This window comes from Pseudophryne corroboree, chromosome 4, assembly GCF_028390025.1.
Source record: "Pseudophryne corroboree isolate aPseCor3 chromosome 4, aPseCor3.hap2, whole genome shotgun sequence".
NCBI classification, from domain to species: Eukaryota; Metazoa; Chordata; class Amphibia; order Anura; family Myobatrachidae; genus Pseudophryne; species Pseudophryne corroboree.
The window spans coordinates 498,252,657-498,275,276 of record NC_086447.1 but is presented as its reverse complement, the minus strand read 5'-3'; the positions used below and the strand labels follow the sequence as shown (position 1 = coordinate 498,275,276).

The 22,620-nt window shown below is 44.4% G+C and overlaps 1 long non-coding RNA gene across 1 annotated transcript in view; it reads right to left on the bottom strand.

Annotated features, from left to right (window-relative positions):
• LOC134911549 (uncharacterized) overlaps positions 1–22,620 on the bottom strand; it is a 210,160-nt gene that overhangs the window by 29,524 nt on the left and 158,016 nt on the right. The gene's annotated exons all lie outside the window — the stretch shown is intronic.

Genomic DNA, 22,620 nt, shown 5'->3' with positions numbered 1-22,620 from the left:
ATTGCTTCTTTTTTGGTGGGGGCCCAAACCAACCAGTCATTTAAGTCACAGTCGTGTGGCAGACCCTGTCGCTGAAATGATGGGTTCGTTAAAGTGTGCATGTCCTGTTTATACAACATAAGGGTGGGTGGGAGGGCCCAAGGACAATTCCATCTTGCACCTCTTTTTTTCTTTCATTTTTCTTTGCATCATGTGCTGTTTGGGGACAATTTTTTTGAAGGGCCATCCTGCCTGACACTGCAGTGCCACTCCTAGATGGGCCAGGTGTTTGTGTCGGCCACTTGTGTCGCTTAGCTTAGTCACACAGCGACCTTGGTGCGCCTCTTTTTTTCTGTGCATCATGTGCTGTTTGGGGACAATTTTTTGGAAGGGCCATCCTGTCTTGATTGACACTGCAGTGCCACTCCTAGATGGGCCAGGTGTTTGTGTCGGCCACTTGTGTCGCTTAGCTTAGTCACACAGCCACCTTGGTACGCCTCTTTTTTTCTTTGCATCATGTGCTGTTTGGGGACTATTTTTTTGAAGTGCCATCCTGTCTAACACTGCAGTGCCACTCCTAGATGGGCCAGGTGTTTGTGTCAGCCACTTGGGTCGCTTAGCTTAGTCACACAGCTACCTCATTGCGCCTCTTTTTTTCTTTGCATCATGTGCTGTTTAGGGACTATTTTTTTGAAGTGCCATCCTGTCTGACACTGCAGTGCCACTCCTAGATGGGCCAGGTGTTTGTGTCGGCCACTTGGGTCGCTTAGCTTAGTCACACAGCGACCTTGGTGCGCCTCTTTTTTTTCTTTGTATCATGTGCTGTTTGGGGACAATTTTTTGGAAGTGCCATCCTGCCTGACACTGCAGTGCCACTCCTAGATGTGCCAGGTGTTTGTGTCGGCCACTTGGGTCGCTTAGCTTAGCCATCCAGCGACTTCGGTGCAAATTTTGGGACTAAAAATAATATTGTGAGGTGTGAGGTGTTCAGAATAGACTGAAAATGAGTGGAAATTATGGTTATTGAGGTTAATAATACTATGGGATCAAAATGACCCCCAAATTCTATGATTTAAGCTGTTTTTGAGGGTTCTTTGAAAAAAACACCCGAATCCAAAACACACCCGAATCCGACAAAAAAATTTCGGTAAGGTTTTGCCAAAACGCGTCGGAATCCAAAACACGGCCGCGGAACCGAACCCAAAACCAAAACACAAAACCCGAAAAATTTCCGGTGCACATCACTAACTTTAATACCGATTACTGGCATACAGTACTATGCATGTACCATAGGGACAGAAGGCGACATGTGCATACATGAAATATCAGTATCACTCACAGTCACATTGCTCACTGTCTTGGCAATCAGGCACATGCAGCAGAGCATTGTGAGGGCGAGTGTGAGTGGGCACTGGGTGTGTGCCCAGTGAGCACATTTAAGAAGTCCAGACTGTGGGCGTGTCATGAGCAGAACATAGGTGTGTGCACAGAAGAACATTCATCTTCAAGCAGCCCTTCCGCTGTCATATCCTGGCATCTGAGGTGATTCTCTTTGCGGTTGGTGCAAAGATAATAATGATTACATATGATCATTCGATAATCAGACTTCAAAAAACAACATTTTCTTCAGGTGAGCTTATTACTAATGAAATTGTTTGCTCTTTTATGTCAGTCTGATTAAATACACACATCAATTAACTTGTTTAATATGTAGAAACATGTTTCACAGCATGTTAGATTTATTACATGCCTTAGTCTGTATTTCCCAGATAACTTAGGCTGGGTACACACTATGCCAATGGATCTGCCATAAGGTGGATCCACTGACATAGCGGCTAATTTGGTAAGCATACACACTTACCAATCAGTCACTCAATACGCCTGTGCAGACCTCACAAATGGGCAGGCATTAGAATTTGCCCACCCAGCTGTGATGTCAGTTCCTGCAGCCAATGTACGGGTTGTCGGTGGGTCGTCTGAACACACAGCCAGACATACCAATATACAGTATCTGCAAGATATATCAGCATAGGCTGTGCTGCAGGGATAACCTGATATATATGTGAGTGACATCATTCATTGACATATGGGTACACACCCGCCAATACACTACAGATATATCTCCAGTTCAGTGGAATGGACAATATATCTATCAGTGTGTATCAAACTTACAGATAAGTCCTGCCTCATCTTACCACAATTGCAGATATTCACGACTTGTTGATGTGACTAGTGTGCCCATCCGTAAGCTTGTGCATTGCATACGCACCCATCCATAAGATCGCAAGGTGTGCATGCTCACATGCGACTGCGATTACATGTATCCACAATGCATACACATGTGGCAGGAGAATGACAGAGGACACATCTGTAAGTCTCCTCCTCCATGCAGCTGCATCTCCTCATGTGTTCAAGTGTATGTAATTCTCCGTCAATTTCTTCATAGCCTGCATAACACGTTAAAAAAAGAAAAAGGTCACCACAAAGTAAGAATTCACATAATTAGATTTCAAAAACACTTTGGATGTGTTACATTTATTTATCTTGATAATTTACAAGACTGATTGTGTTTCCAATTAACATAGGGGGTCATTCCGAGTTGTTCGCTCGCAAGCTGCTTTTAGCAGCTTTGCACACGCTAAGCCGCCGCCTACTGGGAGTGAATCTTAGCTTATCAAAATTGCGAACGAAAGATTAGCAAAATAGCGAATAGACACTTCTTAGCAGTTTCTGAGTAGCTCCACACTTACTCGGCATCTGCGATCAGTTCAGTGCTTGTCGTTCCTGGTTTGACGTCACAAACACACCCAGCGTTCGCCCAGACACTCCTCCGTTTCTCCAGCCACTCCTGCGTTTTTCCCAGAAACGGTAGCGTTTTTTCGCACACACCCATAAAACGGCCTGTTTCCGCCCAGAAACACCCACTTCCTGTCAATCACATTACGATCACCAGAACGAAGAAAAAACCTCGTAATGCCGTGAGTAAAATACCTAACTGCATAGCAAATTTACTTGGCGCAGTCGCACTGCGGACATTGCGCATGCGCATTAGCGACTAATCGCTCCGCTGCGAGAAAAAAATACAGAGCGAACAACTCGGAATGACCCCCATAGACAGCTGCTTTATGTTTAAAATATATATATTTTTATTATATTTACAGTTATATTTATTTTATACAGTGTGTATAATCGTTAGTTTACATTGCGTAATATGTATACCCTTATATGCACCTTAAAATAAAAAAATATGCACCCATAAAAATAGTTCTAAGTAAAAAGCTTTAACAACATATACACAACTTTCATTGTAAGCATCATGCAAATCTAGCTGCTCCTGAACAAGAACATTATATTGTATGTATAATGTATTTCCATAAATAATATTATTTACCTGCAGATGTTTACCATGTAAACTAAAAGTCTGAAACATACATTTGAGAACAGGTGATGTTTTATATTAATTTTGAAATATTAATGTGTGTTTTGACCCTGGAATTTCAATATCGATTTTGATTGATTTAAATTTATCTTAAATCAGTCTAAAAATGATAAAAACAACCTTTAGTAAGTTACCACCTATCCTCAATGTACCATATTGTGTGAGACACCAGTGGGAAAATTTACTAAAGGTTGATTTTATATAAAAAATCGATCAACATTGACCAGGTGTTTCTGGGACGAAATTCCTTATTTAAAAAAAGTTAATTTTTTCACAGGTCCTTCAATAATCATCAGCTTGAGTGAATCAATAGCCACGCAGCATGGCAGCCTAAACAGAGACATTGTAGCAACGCTGTTTGAGTACAGATTCACAGACGCTGCCAGCGACATGCCCCAAACATGGCCATGACTAGCATGCGTTTTTACCACCACTCTCCCATCAACACCCACAAATGGTGCCTGATTGTCAATCACTCTACGTGAAGGTAATTAGACTTTGGCACATTCATAGAGTGAATCGTATGCATGTGTAATTTACCGATAATTACTCAACTGCAAAACATTGGCATATTGTCCGTCAACTGTACTTTTATTGGCACCATAATAAGGTTTCAGCCAATTGCACACTTTAGAAGTTAAATACGCCTGTTTCTATTAATTTTTGTGATTTGTGGCTGATTTTGAGTCGCAGTTGAGTCGGATTTCAAACCTACTATTAGTGAATAAAAGATTTTTTATAGAGGCGTATGTTAAAGTACAGATGGTTTGTCTGATGCTCCTGTTAGTCTAAAGTTGAATTACAGTCAATTTTAAGTAAATTTTTCCATCAGTAAAAAAGAGATTTACAAAATTGACAGAAAATTGACTGGAAATCCCCAGAAAATCAAAATTGACTCTTAGTAAATTTGCCCCTTGGCGTAACTGAGCAGTGAAGTATGGTAACCTTTTCTTTACATTTTGCAGCTTATTCACATCTCAGAACTATACTGTACATGTTGAGACTCATTCGCGCACAGATGTACAAATGTCTCACATCAAATTGCCCAGTGCAGTCTAGAAATGCAGTTTTATGGGACTCCATTGTTTTAGTTTTCCAAATAAAATGCGCATTTTGAGAAAAAAAAGACTCTTGTGCAGCCAAGTAGCCCAGGACCTGGCCGGCCGAGAGGGGTTGTTTGTCACGAATGAGATCAGTGTATCTAGACACATCTGTACATATATCTTAGGACCCGTTTGTTATTTTGATAATTTATTTAACATAACCAATACTAATACATTTTGCAAATAAGACAAGAACAACTGTTTCATCAATAAAAAAAAATTATGTTTATTTGTTTACAAAATAAAAAAATGCTCATCAAGTACTAAATGCAACCAAACCAGGAACCAGCACTATGTTGAACAGAAATAAACAGGAGACTCCAGGACCAATCTGTCTAGGTACTCTTGTGCCAAATAGGGCCTAAACCAATAAAAAAAATACTTGGCACATTCTTAGCAAGAGGCTAAACATATTTGTGACACTTTTACTTGAGAAAATACTTAACACAAGTTACAAACAGGCAATTGTGGGCTTCAGCTAAAATCAAGATCTGGGACGAGATTACTACTGAAGTTGCTCGTGGTGGGCAGGAGGAAGATGGACAAAATTGTGCCTTGAATGCCATGTCATCCGACCAGAGATGGGGCAGCCTGACCAGGGCAGGGGCACTGCTAACCTGAGGGGTAGGGATCAGTGAGAGGTTTTGTTGATAATTATGGCAGAAACTATGACATCCTGGCTGAAATCTCCTTCAATCCTTGGTATAGAAGACCAGAAGACTCATGGTTGCAGGTGGTCATCACCTTTGTTGATCTCACCAGGGTATCATACTGTATAGCCTCACCAATTACTCCTCAATCTACGAGAGTTTCTGAAAGTTGTGCAGGGAACAACTCAGAGAAAGGGGTCATTGTTGCTGCTTTAATGGTGGTGGTGGTGGTGGTGTTGGCCAATGATCCGCTACCTTCTCTGAATGAACCCCAGGAGGGAAAGACTCCTCATCTAAGGGGAATGGGAAAATAAAAAAAAATATGTTTTGAATGTAAGCTATACATACCAACAAAATGTTGCTACTAAATGCCCAACACTGCATCTAGATGGATTAAGATAGGTGCATCTGAGTCAATAAAGCTGATGCCAATCACCTCCTGCTCTGTTATACACCCTACAGCAGGTTCTCTAAGTAGGGTACATTCCAAAGATTGAAGTGGTTGGCCCTCTAACTGTCCCCCTGTAGCGGTGCTGCTGGTCCTTTATTTTCCCCTTCAGTCTGAATTTCAAGTCTTGCTAACTGTATTTAGATTATCTGAAAATAAAATGGACCAAATTTATAAAATACAGTACATTTTGGGATTAATCTCTAAATATTTTGCTTGTGCCTTGGTCACAGCAAAATACATGGTTTTGTTTAAATATCATCTTTATTTTACCAATAATACACATATTTACATTCATTACTGGTTTAAACATACTGAAATCTGGCTGTTGCTTTTTAAAAGAGGTCATACGTAGTCCAGGAAATGGCAGATGACTTGGTCCAGGAGTCTCCTGATCATTCTGCTCCACCGTAGCGCTGGTCCCTGAATTAGCTGGTGTTGTAGTTTGGTCAACTGGAGGAGCATTACGAGCCACTTTCTGGGCTGCATAATTAGCTGTTGCTCTTGTCTCAGCACACTGTAGCACAGTTACAGTGCTGACACATACTATCAAGTGGAATGTGGGGTTGTGGGTACATTCACAATGATGTGCTTTGAGGTCAATGGCTGGGGGGGCACATGCTAGTATCAGAGGCAGATTTACACACACATATGGATGTAGTCACGCTAGCATAGTTGCTCCAAGCTGCATATTTAACCACCCTATTCATTGTGAATGAGGCGTGTGCATGTCTAAGGCACGCGTGCCTTAGAAGTGCATGTGGTAACACCTAGCAAGGTGCAACTTTGCCAAGATGTAGCTATGATGAGCCATCCACATCCATAAAGAAATACTGCCAGTCTGGTCCTGTTTATTATTTATTTATTTATTTATTTATTAACAGTTTCTTATATAGCGCAGCAAATTCCGTTACAATTGGAAATAACAATGATATAACAAAACTGGGTAATAACAAACAGTCATAGAGGTAGGAAGGCCCTGCTCGCAAGCTTACAATCTATAGGGAAATAGGCATGGATACACAAGGATAGGTGCTGCCTATTGCAGAGTCATCCACCAGATTCCAAAGGTTCCTGGTGGGATGTATGATATGGTCATACAGCAATGATGAACCGGGGTCGAGAGGAAGGGGAAGTGAAGAATGAGAAGACATGAGAGGATGTGTGTGGAGTGGACTGTGCAGAATGGATGCAATTTGATAGGAAGGTTTATGAAAGTTATGTGGGCGGTTCTGGAATTTGATGCACTTCCCTGAATAGGTGAGTTTTAAGGGAACGCTTGAAGGTTTGGAGACTAGAGGAGAGTCTTACTGTGCATGGTACGGTATTCCACAGAGTGGGTACAGCCCAAAGAAAGTCCTGCAATCGTGAGTGGGAGTGAGTAATGAGTGTGGATGAGAGATGCAGATCTTGTGAAGAAAGAAGAGGTCGGGTTGGGAGGTATTTTGAGATAAGCGAAGTGATGTATGTTGGTGTAGTTTGGTTAATGACCTTGTGTGTGAGTAAAAGTATTTTATATTGAATACGGTAGAATACAGGTAACCAATGGAGGGACTGACTCACAATAGAGTGGATCTGCAGATGATGAACATCTAGCGAGGAAGATTAGCCCCACTGCTGCATTCAGAATGGATTGTAGTGGGTAGAGTCTCGTTTTGGGAAGACCAGTTAGGAGACTATTGCAATAATCAATGCGGGAGATAATGTGAGCATGGATTAGAGTGTTAGCAGTGTCTTGTGTAAGGTATGGTCATATTTTGGATATGTTTTTTAGATGAATGTAACATGATTTTGAGACAGATTGAATGTGGGGAACAAAGGACAGATCAGAGTCAAGGTTGACACCTAGGCAGCAAGCTTGTGGGGTAGAATTTTGCCAGAATACTTGTCCTAAACCTGACTATAGAACTCTTGCCTTCACCCATATTACAGACACCCTTTGAAAAGACAGCCATGGATTTGGTAGGGCCACTAGAAAAATCTGTAAATGGGTATTAATATGTGTTGCTGTCACCCTCTCCCAGGTGTCACCCTCTCCCAGATGTCACCCACTGCTGTCACCCTCTGCCTGGCATCACCCACTGCTGTCACCCTCTTCCTGGCATCACCCTCTCCCTAGCATCACCTAGTGTTGTCACCCACTCTTTTTCATCACCCTCTCCCTATCATCCAGTGCTGTCACTCACTCCCTGGTGTCACCCTCTCTGTCACCCACAGCTTTCACCCTCTTCCTGGCATCACCTAGTGTTGTCACCCTTTCCTTGTCACCCACTGCTTTCACCCTCTCTTTTTCGTCACCCTCTCCCTATCATCCACTGCTGTCACTCACTCCCTGGTTTCACCCTCTCTGTCACCCACTGCTTTCACTATTTCCCTGGTGTGAGCCTCTCCATCACCCACAGCTATCACCCTCACCCTGGTATCACCCACTGTTCTCACCCTCTCCCTGTCACCAACTGCTGTTACCCTCTCCCTGGTTATCACGAACTACTGTCACCCTCTCCATGGTGTCACCCATTGCTTTCACCCTCTCCCTGGTGTCACCCTCTCTCTGTCACCCACTGCTTTAACCCTCTCCCTGCTGCTGTCACCCTCTACCCATCACCCATTGCCTCTTTCTGTCATTTCCTATAACCCTTTCCGTGTCATGCTCTGTCTCTTCCCGTCACCCGCACAGTTCTCTACATCTGCCTGCCCCTGTACATCTGCCTGTCCCTGTACATCTACCATCCTCTACTTAGATAGATAGACTTGTTGTCTGTTATATTCCATTCCAGGAGCCATGGTGTGTGGGTGTGATGTCTCCTGTATTTTATGCTGGCTTTTGGAGTTCTCTATTTATATGGGACTCATTACAATACTTTTTGTATTGTATGAAGTTTACTTGAATGCTCTATAATATGACAGACACTATGATGCTCTCTTTTTAATTTGTTGACCACTGATGGTCTCTGTACAATATGTTGTCACTGTAATGCTCTCAGTATTATCTAGCAGTCTGCATAATACAGATGGGTCCACGGTTATCTTGACTAGTTTTCTGTGCCTAGTCACAACATGACCTATTAGCATAAACCCTTCAACTATTATTCTCAGCTGCAATACAATACAGAGAACAATACAGCAGGGGATTAAGTCATTACAGCAGGGGTTTAAGTCCGAGTGGCCAGTCTCAGTTAATCCTATTAAAGGTCAAGATAAACAAGGACCCATCTGTATGTCACTCACTACAATGCTCTTTGTATTAAATGGCTGTCACTGTAATGCTCTCTGTATTATATGGCACTTACTGCAATGCTTTCTGTACTATATGGTGTACACTGCGATACTCTCTCTGTTATATGGCAATCACTGCAATGTTCTCTCTATATATGGTGGTCACTGTGATGTTCTCTATTATATGGTAGTATATGTATTTTGTTTTTTTTGAGTGTTCTGTCATTTTTCTGCCACAATAAACCCCCATTAGTGTACTGCATGCTATAATTTACTATTATATTTACTATTATATTTCCTTCTCAGCGTTGGAGATACTTTCTTTGTTCTAGATTTTATCCTTTTGGGTCAAGCGGGTAAATACCTATTTCCTCTTAGGCTACAGGGATAGGTTACAATTTGCCACCACCCATATAGCTTTTTGAATGCTCCCCAAGTAACACTGGGTCATCTATTGAAATTCCCAATAGTGCCATCTTTCAGAACTAATTGGACAATGGCTAATTTAATTCCACCCTCTGTAGTATAACTTCAGATAGCGAACTTCAAACAATGTATTTTTTTTAAATAGTGAGCTTTGAAATTTGCTTTATGTATTCAAGTAATATTATTTAACAAGGTGCTTAAATAATCAAACAACATAAATAAAATTGTAACTTTGTAAGTGTGAATATTTTAGGTGATCTCAACAGTACCTAGACTGATTTAGTACTTTATAGAGTTTTTGTCAACCTATTTTTTCCAGGTTAACTAAAAAACTACTGAACCAACTTTCATTAAGCTTTCTGTATTTTATTTGATATTTATTAGAGAATAGGATAGGCTATATATTTTCAATATACTGTACCTTTGCACTTGTGCTCATGTATTAAAAAACAACAACCTAGTTGTGTACAGGATCATGTGGCCTTGGCGAAAGTGGTGTGGGGAAGCATGGCCAATGGCAATACAAATTATTCTTTTAAAATTCTACCTATTAAACTATTTTATGAGCCATTTAATATAAATTTAGAAATGTGCCATATGCACATTGTTTATTAAAAAAAGGAACTGCATGCAATAAATAGGAATTCCTAAATATAACAAAATCACCTAAAAATGTAAAGAAAATTGGCGGAAGTGACTTCAATGCAAGCGAAGGCCTGGACATCAACTAGTCTTAAAATAATCATAAATAATCTCATGAATAGTGTAGTAAAACAAGCAGTTAAGCAATTGCAAATGAGTATTTACCACTATGTGGGAACATTTTATGTTACTAGTCAATATCAATAAAACTGGTCATGGGCAATTCACCACATATCGATTTTCTGATCAAGCCTGTCAGTTGTTGATACTGCTTTCTGGGTAACAATAATAGGTTACAAAGAGTGCTACAGTTTGTTCTAGATAGTTTACACAGTTCCTTTTTAAAAAAAAAAATCAATTACAAAGTAAGATTGCATTTTTAATAGTGTTTTTGGTTTCTGAGAAAAAAAAGAATGAAAGAAGAGTGATCATAACAATAATAAGAATAGCTACCATAAAAATAATTAAGAAGAGCTAACACAAAAATAAAACAGTCAACGCATATAACAATACTGTATATCTCAAGAGCTGTCATATAAAAAAATATTAGGGAACAGCTGTATTGACAATAAGAGGCTTATAATGATTTTTTTATGCATTTTTCATTTAAATCAATTTATAGGCAAGAATTACATTTCTCATTCGTACATAAATCATTTAGCAATTTTAGTTTGGTTTGACAGCTATCAATAAAGTCAATAACAGCGCACACAACTTTACATTACTTCCATGAGTCACCATGTGTGATATTTGGCTTATGCTGTTGTGAAGAACTGATGACGATATAACAATATATGGTTACCATGGCAAACTTTCAGCTGTGGTTCATTCAGGGACAACATACATTTCTGTTGAGTGATAAATTACTGTAATTTTATTAAAGCTCAAAACATCATGGAATTAAATGTATCTGTTTTCTGTGACACTTTCATCAAGAAGTCCCTGTTCCAAATAATCACAACTTTAATAGATTGAAGAAGATAATTAGTTACTGCCCAGAACTGAAAACTATATGATTAAAAAACCAAGGGCCTAATTCAGCATGGATCATTATTCTGAGAATTTGCAGTTGTCTGCGAGTAGAAAGGCGCTGCCCTGATAGGAAGAAAAAATGCCCCATGCAAGTTTGCAAATGCATCGCAGATCGTGATGCACCTGCAGATGCATACACAATTTCAGGAACATTGAAGAATTTTGCCGTCTGAGCAAATGTAAGTAAGTCAGAGGCTGCCATTAATCTGCGACTGAGACGGCCTGGATGTGGTCTGTGCTGATGTCAGATACCCTCCCCAAAAAATGCCTGGGCACGCCTGCGTTTTTTCTGACACACCCAGAAAATGTCAGGTTTCCGCCTAGAAAAATGCTGACTTTCTGTCAGTCAAACAGCAGCTACATTGCTATTATGATCTGTATGCATTTTCTGTTACTATTACCCCTCACGATTGCACAATGTGAATGCTATACATGCGCACTCGTTTCATAATCGCTCAATTTGCAATTTCTTTGAATAGCGATCCATGCTGAATAAGGCCCTAATACTTTAATTTAAATACTAATTATCACAGTCAGAATTCAAGTTTAGTGACTATAATGTTTTGGACCTTTATATGATCTTAAAACAAAACCCCATTAAAATAAATGCAGCAGATATACTGTAAATCTCCAAATAGGTGCACAGCTAGGCTTTCTGTCACCCAAGGCAAACGACTTATCTTGCTCTCCACTCACCCCAAGTAAGTACTATAGTAGTCACCATCTACTTACTTGACTGCCATCCAAGGCAAAAGACTTATCTTGCTCTCCACTCACCCCAAGTAAGTAGTAGTCTCCCTCTACCTATTTGACTGCCATCCAAGGCAAAAGACTTATCTTGCTCTCCACTCACCCCAAGTAAGTAGTAGTCTCCCTCTACCTATTTGACTGCCATCCAAGGCAAAAGACTTATCTTGCTCTCCACTCACCCCAAGTAAGTAGTAGTCTCCCTCTACCTATTTGACTGCCATATAAAGCTGAGAGTATCAGTGACTACCATATAATACAGACAGCATCACAGTGATTGCCGTATAATGCAGAGAACATCAGTAACTGCCATAAAAATACAGAAACCATCAGTACCTGTCAGCCATGTTAAACAGTGAGCATCAGTGACTGCCATATAATACAGAGAGCATCAGTGACCACCATATAATACAAATAGCATCACAGTGACCAATATATAATAGAGAAAGCATCCCAGTGGCTGCCATATAACGAGGAGGTTCAGTGACTGTTATAAGAGGGTGGTTGAATATGTAAGGTAACAAGACCCCTCATGCGTGTAATATTCTCTAATTCTAATTTCCCATCAGGCCAGAGATGGTAGACCACTGCTTTCCCTCATGGCCATTAGACTGCTCCTCATCTCAGTCGTACTGTCTCAACAACAGTTGTATGATAGTTGGGCTGGCAGGCATACAGTATGGTCAAACATTGAGGTGCATAGTGTGATAAATCAAATTTCTGCATCTAAAGGGCACACCAGCAGCTGAAAATCATTGTCAACTTGTCAAAGTGTATGGTCTGAAACCAAGAAGGCTGTATACTGTATATCTCTTTTGCATGAGACTTAGGTAGCAGTGATAACTGCCGTTGTTATATATTTCACTTATTGAACCACCAAAAGGCTCTATTGTGGACTGGCTGAAGAATTATAGCTAAACTGGACTGGCTACAGGCTGGAGAATACAGCTGGGCCAGACTGGATACTGGCTGAAGAGATGTAGGTGGACCGGACTAGCTAACAACTGAGGAATAAAGCTGAACTGGACTGGCTAACGGCTGAAGAAATGACACTGGACCTGGTAACTGCACAGAAGACAAACTGCAGGTTTACTTGTCACACCTACAATGTAACTAGTTGCACTGGTACAGAATCCTGCAGCTGGACTTCCTGTAAACCCATTGCTGGACTGTGATTGGCTGCAGGGTAACTGGCAGGCTGGACTAAGACTTAAGTTGGTGAAGTGGATATCAGCTAGAAAACATGGAATGCAGCAATGTCAGAATATATCATAGACTGCACACAAGAGCTTGAATCAACCTCATGCACAAGAATAGTTAACAACTGGTCTGAGAACACTGCTGCAGTCTTGAATATGTACACCTGTGTAATCAGCCTGGGAAGGTGCTGCAGTTTGGAAACTAGTATTCATAGCAAACACTGGAGTCCCCAGGAACCCTACAGAGGATCATCGTAGCCTGCCAGACGTCGGAGCCCTCCTGTCAAAGGACCCGACGGACTGCCCGCTACACCTGAAGTGACAGTGGTGAGTGTTTAGGATGCAGATGCCGGTTGCACATCCTTACACTCTCTCTCTCTATATATATATATATATATATATATATATATATATATATATATACATACTTACATATATATATATATATATATATATATATATATACACACACTGCTCAAAAAAATAAAGGGAACACTTAAACAACACAATGTAACTCCAAGTCAATCACACTTCTGTGAAATCAAACTGTCCACTTAGGAAGCAACACTGATTGACAATCAATTTCACATGCTGTTGTGCAAATGGAATAGACAACAGGTGGAAATTATAGGCAATTAGCAAGACACCCTAATAAAGGAGTTGTTCTGCAGGTGGTGACCACAGACCACTTCTCAGCTCCTATGCTTTCTGGCTGATGTTTTGGTCACTTTTGAAAGCTGGTGGTGCTTTCACTCTAGTGGTAGCATGAGATGGAGTCTCATGTAGTGCAGCTCATCCAGGATGGCACATCAATGCGAGCTGTGGCAAGAAGGTTTGCTGTGTCTGTCAGCGTAGTGTCCAGAGCATGGAGGCACTACCAGGAGACAGGCCAGTACATCAGGAGATGTGGAGGAGGCCGTAGGAGGGCAACAACCCAGCAGCAGTACCACTCCCTCCGCCTTTGTGCAAGGAGGAACAGGAGGAGCACTGCCAGAGCCCTGCAAAATGACCTCCAGCAAGCTACAAATGTGCATGTGTCTACTCAAACGATCAGAAACAGACCTCATGAGGGTGGTATGAGGGCCCGACGTCCACAGGTGGGGGTTGTGCTTACAGCCCAACATCGTGCAGGACGTTTGGCATTTGCCAGAGAACACCAAGATTGGCAAATTCGCCACTGGCGCCCTGTGCTCTTCACAGATGAAAGCAGGTTCTCACTGAGCACATGTGACAGACGTGACAGAGTCTGGAGATGCCAAGGAGAACGTTCTGCTGCCTGCAACATCCTCCAGCATGACCGGTTTGGCAGTGGGTCAGTAATGGTGTGGGGTGGCATTTCTTTGGGGGGCCACACAGCCCTCCATGTGCTCGCCAGAGGTAACCTGACTGCCATTAGGTACTGAGATGAGATCCTCAGACCCCTTGTGAGACCATATGCTGGTGCGGTTGGCCCTGGGTTCCTCCTAATGCAAGACTATGTTAGAACTCATGTGGCTGGAGTGTGTCAGCAGTTCCTGCAAGATGAAGGCATTGATGCTATGGACTGGCCCGCCCCTACCCTAGACCTGAATCCAATTGAGCACATCTGGGACATCATGTCTCGCTCCATCCACCAACGCCACATTGCACCACAGACTGTCCAGGAGTTGGCGGATGCTTTAGTCCAGGTCTGGGAGGAGATCCCTCAGGAGACCATCCGCCACTTCATCAGGAGTATGCCCAGGCGTTGTAAGGAGGTCATACAGGCACGTGGAGGCCACACACACTACTGAGCCTCAGTTTGAGTTGTTTTAAGGACATTGCATCAAAGTTAGATCAGCCTGTAGTGTGTTTTTCCACTTTAATTTTGAGTGACTCCTAATCCAGACCTCCATGGGCTAATAAATTTGATTTCCATTGATAATTCTTGTGTGATTTTGTTGTCAGCATATTCAACTATGTAAAGAACAAAGTATTTAATAAGAATATGTAATCCATTCATATCTAGGATGTGTTATGTTAGTGTTCCCTTAATTTTTTTCAGCAGTGTGTATATATATATATATATACATATATATATATATACACACACACACACACGATTCTGAAACCTTCACACATTTGTTTGCTGCAGAAGCCCTTCTTATCCATTTGTGAATCTTACTTCGGAGATTTCCGTTGCCATTTTTATTTTAGCTCTTGTTGTACGATTATGAGTTTCTATAGATGAAATTTTTCCAAGTTCCATCAAAGCTATTTGAATGTAAAGCTTTTTAGTGTATTCAGGTGCTTTCAAGGACACCTATATATGTACATTACTGAATAACAGATGAGCTTCACCAAAGCTATTGGGATTAAAAACCTTAATTGATTTTTCTAAAAGGCATATTAAGGTTGCTGAATAACCATTGGTATATATATTTCCAACTTCATTTTTGGTCCTGCCCTTATTATTGAATTACCCCTGATGAAGTCAATAAGATGAAACACGTAGGGTCTGTCAGCCACGAGTTATCAATCCAGTTTGTGAAGATTCTTCCTTTTGAACTCACACCTTGTTAAGGTGAGGGAAGATCTAACTTGTCACCATCATATTCTGGACATTTCTTACTGATATACAAATTTTATCTCAGTATAACTTTTTTAATGTGCATGTTCAAAATCTGTGTTAATAAACCAATAATTGGTACTAATTGGCCTTGGGCCTCTTGTTTGGGTGATTCTCTGGTGTGGGGATATCTGTTTCAGGACACCGGGAATATACTGCAATACCCAGGATTGAAACCTATAACCTGTTGAATTCTAATCAAACACCATACTCATTGAGCTATTTGATCCTGCATAAAAACTATAAACACTATACGAAGCTACTGGTATTTTGTAAAAAATAATAATCAGCATTGTAATTGAGCAGATCTATGCAGTGTGCAGCGACACATCCAATCCCTTGTAGCCACACACTACATAGATCTGCTCAGATGCAATGCTGATCATCTTTTCAGTAAGTACAAGGTAAGCTTTAAATAAGATTTAAATAGTTAGAATTCTCTAGCTTAGAATTATCTACCTTTCTATGCAAGGGCAGATAACTCAATGAATAGAGTGCCTGACTGCAATGCCACAGGCAGTTGGTTTAAATCCCAGGTATGTCCACATCTTGAAATGTAATGTAATGTGACTTAATGACAAAGAGAACTCAAGTTGAGTTCATGAATGTTATATAGGTATTAGCGACAGAAGGAGTCAGGGTAGGAGACAGCAGCGATCAGGAGATGCTGGGCTTCAAAAAGGGGGTAATCTGTAAGTGAAAGTCATTAAAACAGATAACTGACAAGTGCTAATAACAGCGCCCCCTACCCTGCAGTGCTATGTGCAGTGCCCCCTCCGCACAAACATAGTTATGGCCCCGATACCCATTAGGTCCATCTTGGAAGAATTTATGAATACACATTTAATGAATATAGCGCACTTGGGAATTGTATTTTATTATATACATAGTATACATAGATAGATAGATAGATAGATAGATGTAAATGTGTATACAAAACCTATAATAACAGTATATGAAGTCAATAAATGAATTCTTTAAAAAGTGCATAGGAAATTCCAACTCTATACTAAAGAAGCAAATAACAAGAGAGCCCCATAGTGCAATAATGTGTGTAGCAACACCCAATGTGTAAATTGTATGTAAACCCATACCAAAAAATAAGTAATATCAGTTTATCTGTATATTCTGGAATAATTCCACACGAAATCCCAGCAAGATAAGTTTATATTTTTTTAATGAGACTTCAACTCACATAAAAAAACTGATAAAAAATACACAGGTTGAAATCAATATTTACAGAAAGTACATAAAAAGCATATACTTTATAGTAGAGATGGCGCCTGGACATTTTTCGGGTTTTGTTTTTCATGTTTTGGTTTTGGATTGGTTTTGCCAAAACCGCCCTTGTGTGTATTGGTTTGGTTTTGGTTCTAATTTAAAAAATAAAAATCATAAAAACAGCTAAAATCACAGAATTTGGGCCTGTTTTTGTTCCTACAGTATTATTAACCAAAATAACATTAATTTCCACTTATTTCCAGTCTATTTTGAATACCTCACAGCTCACAATATTGTTTTTATCCAGTTTAGACCAAAAGGTTGCATCGAGGTAGCTGGATGACTAAGCTAAGCGACAGAAGTGGGTGGCACAAACACCTGGCACACCTAGGAGTGGCACTACAGTGGCAGACAGGATGGCAGTTTTAGAAACAATGCCCAAGAAATGCTCAAGAGAGCACATAACACAAAGAAATAAGGTGCAAGATGGAATTGTCCTTGGGCCCTCCCACCCACCTTTATGTTGTGTATATTAAACCGGACATGCACAGTTTAACAAACCAATCATTCCAGCGATAGCACTTCCTCCGTTAAGAATTACTGTGAGGATGTTCATGATGAGGTGTTAATTGCATTATAATCTTGTACAATAAATTTCATGTTCTCGCTGCAAATGACGTAGCATGTGGGAGGTGCCTTGATAGCTAAAAAAAAATTAGAATTAGAATTGTAGGCTTTTTCTTCTTAGCATTTATTATTTAATTTAACACTGAGGCAGAGCCCCTGGATGAACAGACAGATCACCCCTTTCAGATACAGCAGACAGGCCACCCCTGGACTGATACAGCAGACAGGGCACCCCAGGACTGATACAGCAGACAGGGCATCCCTGGACTGATACAGCAGACAGGGCATCCCTGGACTGATACAGCAGACAGGGCACCCCTGGACTGATACAGCAGATAGGGCACCCCTGGACTTATACAGCAGACAGGGCATCCCTGGACTGATACAGCAGACAGGGCACCCCTGGACTTATACAGCAGACAGGGCACCCCTGGACTTATACAGCAGACAGGGCATCCCTGGACTGATGCAGCAGACAGGGCACCCCTGGACTTATACAGCAGACAGGGCACCCCTGGACTTATACAGCAGACAGGGCACCCCTGGACTTATACAGCAGACAGGGCACCCCTGGACTGATACAGCAGACAGGGCATCCCTGGACTGATACAGCAGACAGGGCACCCCTGGACTTATACAGCAGACAGGGCACCCCTGGACTGATACAGCTGACAGGGCACCCCAGGACTTATACAGCAGACAGGGCACCTCAGGACTTATACAGCAGACAGGGCACCCCTGGACTGATACAGCAGACAAGACACCCCTGGACTTATACAGCAGACAGGGCACCCCTGGACTGAAACAGCAGACAGGGAACCCCTGGACTGATACAGCAGACTGGACACCCCTGGACTTATACAGCAGACAGGGCACCCCTGGACTTATACAGCAGACAGGGCACCCCAGGACTGATACAGCAGACAGGGCACCCCTGGACTTATACAGCAGACAGGGCACCCCTGGACTTATACAGCAGACAGGGCACCCCTGGACTGATACAGCAGACAGGGCACCCCTGGACTTATACAGCAGACAGGGCACCCCTGGACTGATACAGCAGACAGGGCATCACTGGACTGATACAGCAGACAGGGCACCCCTGGACTTATACAGCAGACAGGGCACCCATGGACTTATACAGCAGACAGGGCACCCCTGGACTTATACAGCAGACAGGGCACCCCTGGACTGATACAGCAGACAGGGCACCCCTGGACTTATACAGCAGACAGGGCACCCCAGGACTGATACAGCAGACAGGGCATCCCTGGACTGATACAGCAGACAGGGCACCCCTGGACTTATACAGCAGACAGGGCACCCCTGGACTGATACAGCAGACAGGGCACCCCTGGACTGATACAGCAGACAAGGCACCCCTGGACTTATACAGCAGACAGGGCACCCCTGGACTGATACAGCAGACAGGGCACCCCTGGACTTATACAGCAGACAGGGCATCCCTGGACTGATACAGCAGACAGGGCATCCCTGGACTGATACAGCAGACAGGGCACCCCTGGACTGATACAGCAGACAGGGCACCCCTGGACTTATACAGCAGACAGGGCATCCCTGGACTGATACAGCAGACAGGGCACCCCTGGACTTATACAGCAGACAGGGCACCCCTGGACTTATACAGCAGACAGGGCATCCCTGGACTGATACAGCAGACAGGGCACCCCTGGACTTATACAGCAGACAGGGCACCCCTGGACTTATACAGCAGACAGGGCACCCCTGGACTTATACAGCAGACAGGGCACCCCTGGACTTATACAGCAGACAGGGCACCCCTGGACTTATACAGCAGACAGGGCACCCCTGGACTGATACAGCAGACAGGGCACCCCTGGACTGATACAGCAGACAGGGCATCCCTGGACTGATACAGCAGACAGGGCACCCCTGGACTTATACAGAAGACAGGGCACCCCTGGACTGATACAGCTGACAGGGCACCCCAGGACTTATACAGCAGACAGGGCACCCCAGGACTTATACAGCAGACAGGGCACCCCTGGACTGATACAGCAGACAGAACACCCCTGGACTTATACAGCAGACAGGGCACCCCTGGACTGAAACAGCAGACAGGGCACCCCTGGACTGATACAGCAGACTGGACACCACTGGACTTATACAGCAGACAGGGCACCCCTGGACTTAAACAGCAGACAGGGCACCCCTGGACTGATACAGCAGACAGGGCACCTCTGGACTTATACAGCAGACAGGGCACCCCAGGACTGATACAGCAGACATAGCACCCCTGGACTGATACAGCAGACAGGGCACCCCTGGACTTATAGAGCAGACAGGGCACCCCTGGACTTATACAACAGACATGGCACCCCTGGACTTATACAGCAGACAGGGCACCCCTGGACTGATACAGCAGACAGGGCATCCCTAGACTTATACAGCAGACAGGGCACCCCTGGACTGATACAGCAGACAGGGCATCCCTGGACTGATACAGCAGACAGGGCATCCCTGGACTGATACAGCAGACAGGGCACCCCTGGATTGATACAGCAGACAGGGCATCCCTGGACTGATACAGCAGACAGGGCAGCCCTGGACTGATACAGCAGACAGGGCACCCCTGGACTTATACAGCAGACAGGGCAGCCCTGGACTGATACAGCAGACAGGGCACCCCTGGAGTTATACAGCAGACAGGGCATCCCTGGACTGATACAGCAGACAGGGCACCCCTGGACTTATACAGCAGACAGGGCACCCCTGGACTTATACAGCAGACAGGGCATCCCTGGACTGATACAGCAGACAGGGCACCCCTGGACTTATACAGCAGACAGGGCACCCCTGGACTTATACAGCAGACAGGGCACCCCTGGACTGATACAGCAGACAGGGCACCCCTGGACTGATACAGCAGACAGGGCACCCCTGGACTGATACAGCAAACAGGGCATCCCTGGACTGATACAGCAGACAGGGCACCCCTGGACTTATACAGCAGACAGGGCACCCCTGGACTGATACAGCTGACAGGGCACCCCAGGACTGATACAGCAGACAGGGCACCCCTGGACTTATACAGCAGACAGGGCACCCCAGGACTGATACAGCAGACAGGGCACCCCTGGACTTATACAGCAGACAGGGCACCCCTGGACTTATACAGCAGACAGGGCAGCCCTGGACTGATACAGCAGACAGGGCACCCCTGGAGTTATACAGCAGACAGGGCATCCCTGGACTGATACAGCAGACAGGGCACCCCTGGACTTATACAGCAGACAGGGCACCCCTGGACTTATACAGCAGACAGGGCACCCCTGGACTTATACAGCAGACAGGGCACCCCTGGACTTATACAGCAGACAGGGCACCCCTGGACTTATACAGCAGACAGGGCACCCCTGGACTTATACAGCAGACAGGGCACCCCAGGACTTATACAGCAGACAGGGCACCCCTGGACTGATACAGCAGACAGGACACCCCTGGACTTATACAGCAGACAGGGCACCCCTGGACTGAAACAGCAGACAGGGCACCCCTGGACTGATACAGCAGACTGGACACCACTGGACTTATACAGCAGACAGGGCACCCCTGGACTGATACAGCAGACAGGGCACCCCTGGACTTATACAGCAGACAGGGCACCCCAGGACTGATACAGCAGACAGGGCACCCCTGGACTTATACAGCAGACAGGGCACCCCTGGACTTATACAGCAGACAGGGCACCCCTGGACTGATACAGCAGACAGGGCACCCCTGGACTTATACAGCAGACAGGGCACCCCAGGACTGATACAGCAGACATGGCACCCCTGGACTGATACAGCAGACAGGGCACCCCTGGACTTATACAGCAGACAGGGCACCCCTGGACTTATACAACAGACATGGCACCCCTGGACTTATACAGCAGACAGGGCACCTCTTGACTGATACAGCAGACAGGGCATCCCTAGACTTATACAGCAGACAGGGCACCCCTGGACTTATACAGCAGACAGGGCATCCCTGGACTGATACAGCAGACAGGGCATCCCTGGACTGATACAGCAGACAGGGCACCCCTGGACTGATACAGCAGACAGGGCATCCCTGGACTTATACAGCAGACAGGGCACCCTTGGACTGATACAGCAGACAGGGCACCCATGGACTTATACAGCAGACAGGGCAGCCCTGGACTGATACAGCAGACAGGGCACCCCTGGAGTTATACAGCAGACAGGGCATCCCTGGACTGATACAGCAGACAGGGCACCCCTGGACTTATACAGCAGACAGGGCACCCCTGGACTTATACAGCAGACAGGGCATCCCTGGACTGATACAGCAGACAGGGCACCCCTGGACTTATACAGCAGACAGGGCACCCCTGGACTTATACAGCAGACAGGGCACCCCTGGACTTATACAGCAGACAGGTCACCCCTGGACTGATACAGCAGACAGGGCACCCCTGGACTGATACAGCAGACAGGGCATCCCTGGACTGATACAGCAGACAGGGCACCCCTGGACTTATACAGCAGACAGGGCATCCCTGGACTGATACAGCTGACAGGGCACCCCAGGACTTATACAGCAGACAGGGCACCCCAGGACTTATACAGCAGACAGGGCACCCCTGGACTGATACAGCAGACAGGGCATCCCTGGACTGATACAGCAGACAGGGCACCCCTGGACTTATACAGCAGACAGGGCATCCCTGGACTGATACAGCTGACAGGGCACCCCAGGACTTATACAGCAGACAGGGCACCCCAGGACTTATACAGCAGACAGGGCACCCCTGGACTGATACAGCAGACAGGGCACCCCTGGACTTATACAGCAGACAGGGCACCCCTGGACTTATACAGCAGACAGGGCACCCCTGGACTGATACAGCAGACTGGACACCCCTGGACTTATACAGCAGACAGGGCACCCCTGGACTGATACAGCAGACAGGGCACCCCTGGACTGATACAGCAGACAGGGCACCCCTGGACTGATACAGCAGACAGGGCACCCCTGGACTTATAAAGCAGACAGGGCACCCCAGGACTGATACAGCAGACAGGGCATCCCTGGACTGATACAGCAGACACGGCACCCCTGGACTTATACAGCAGACAGGGCACCCCTGGACTTATACAGCAGACAGGGCACCCCTGGACTGATACAGCAGACAGGGCACCCCTGGACTGATACAGCAGACAGGGCACCCCTGGACTGATACAGCAGACAGGGCATCTCTGGACTGATACAGCAGACAGGGCACCCCTGGACTTATACAGCAGACAGGGCACCCCA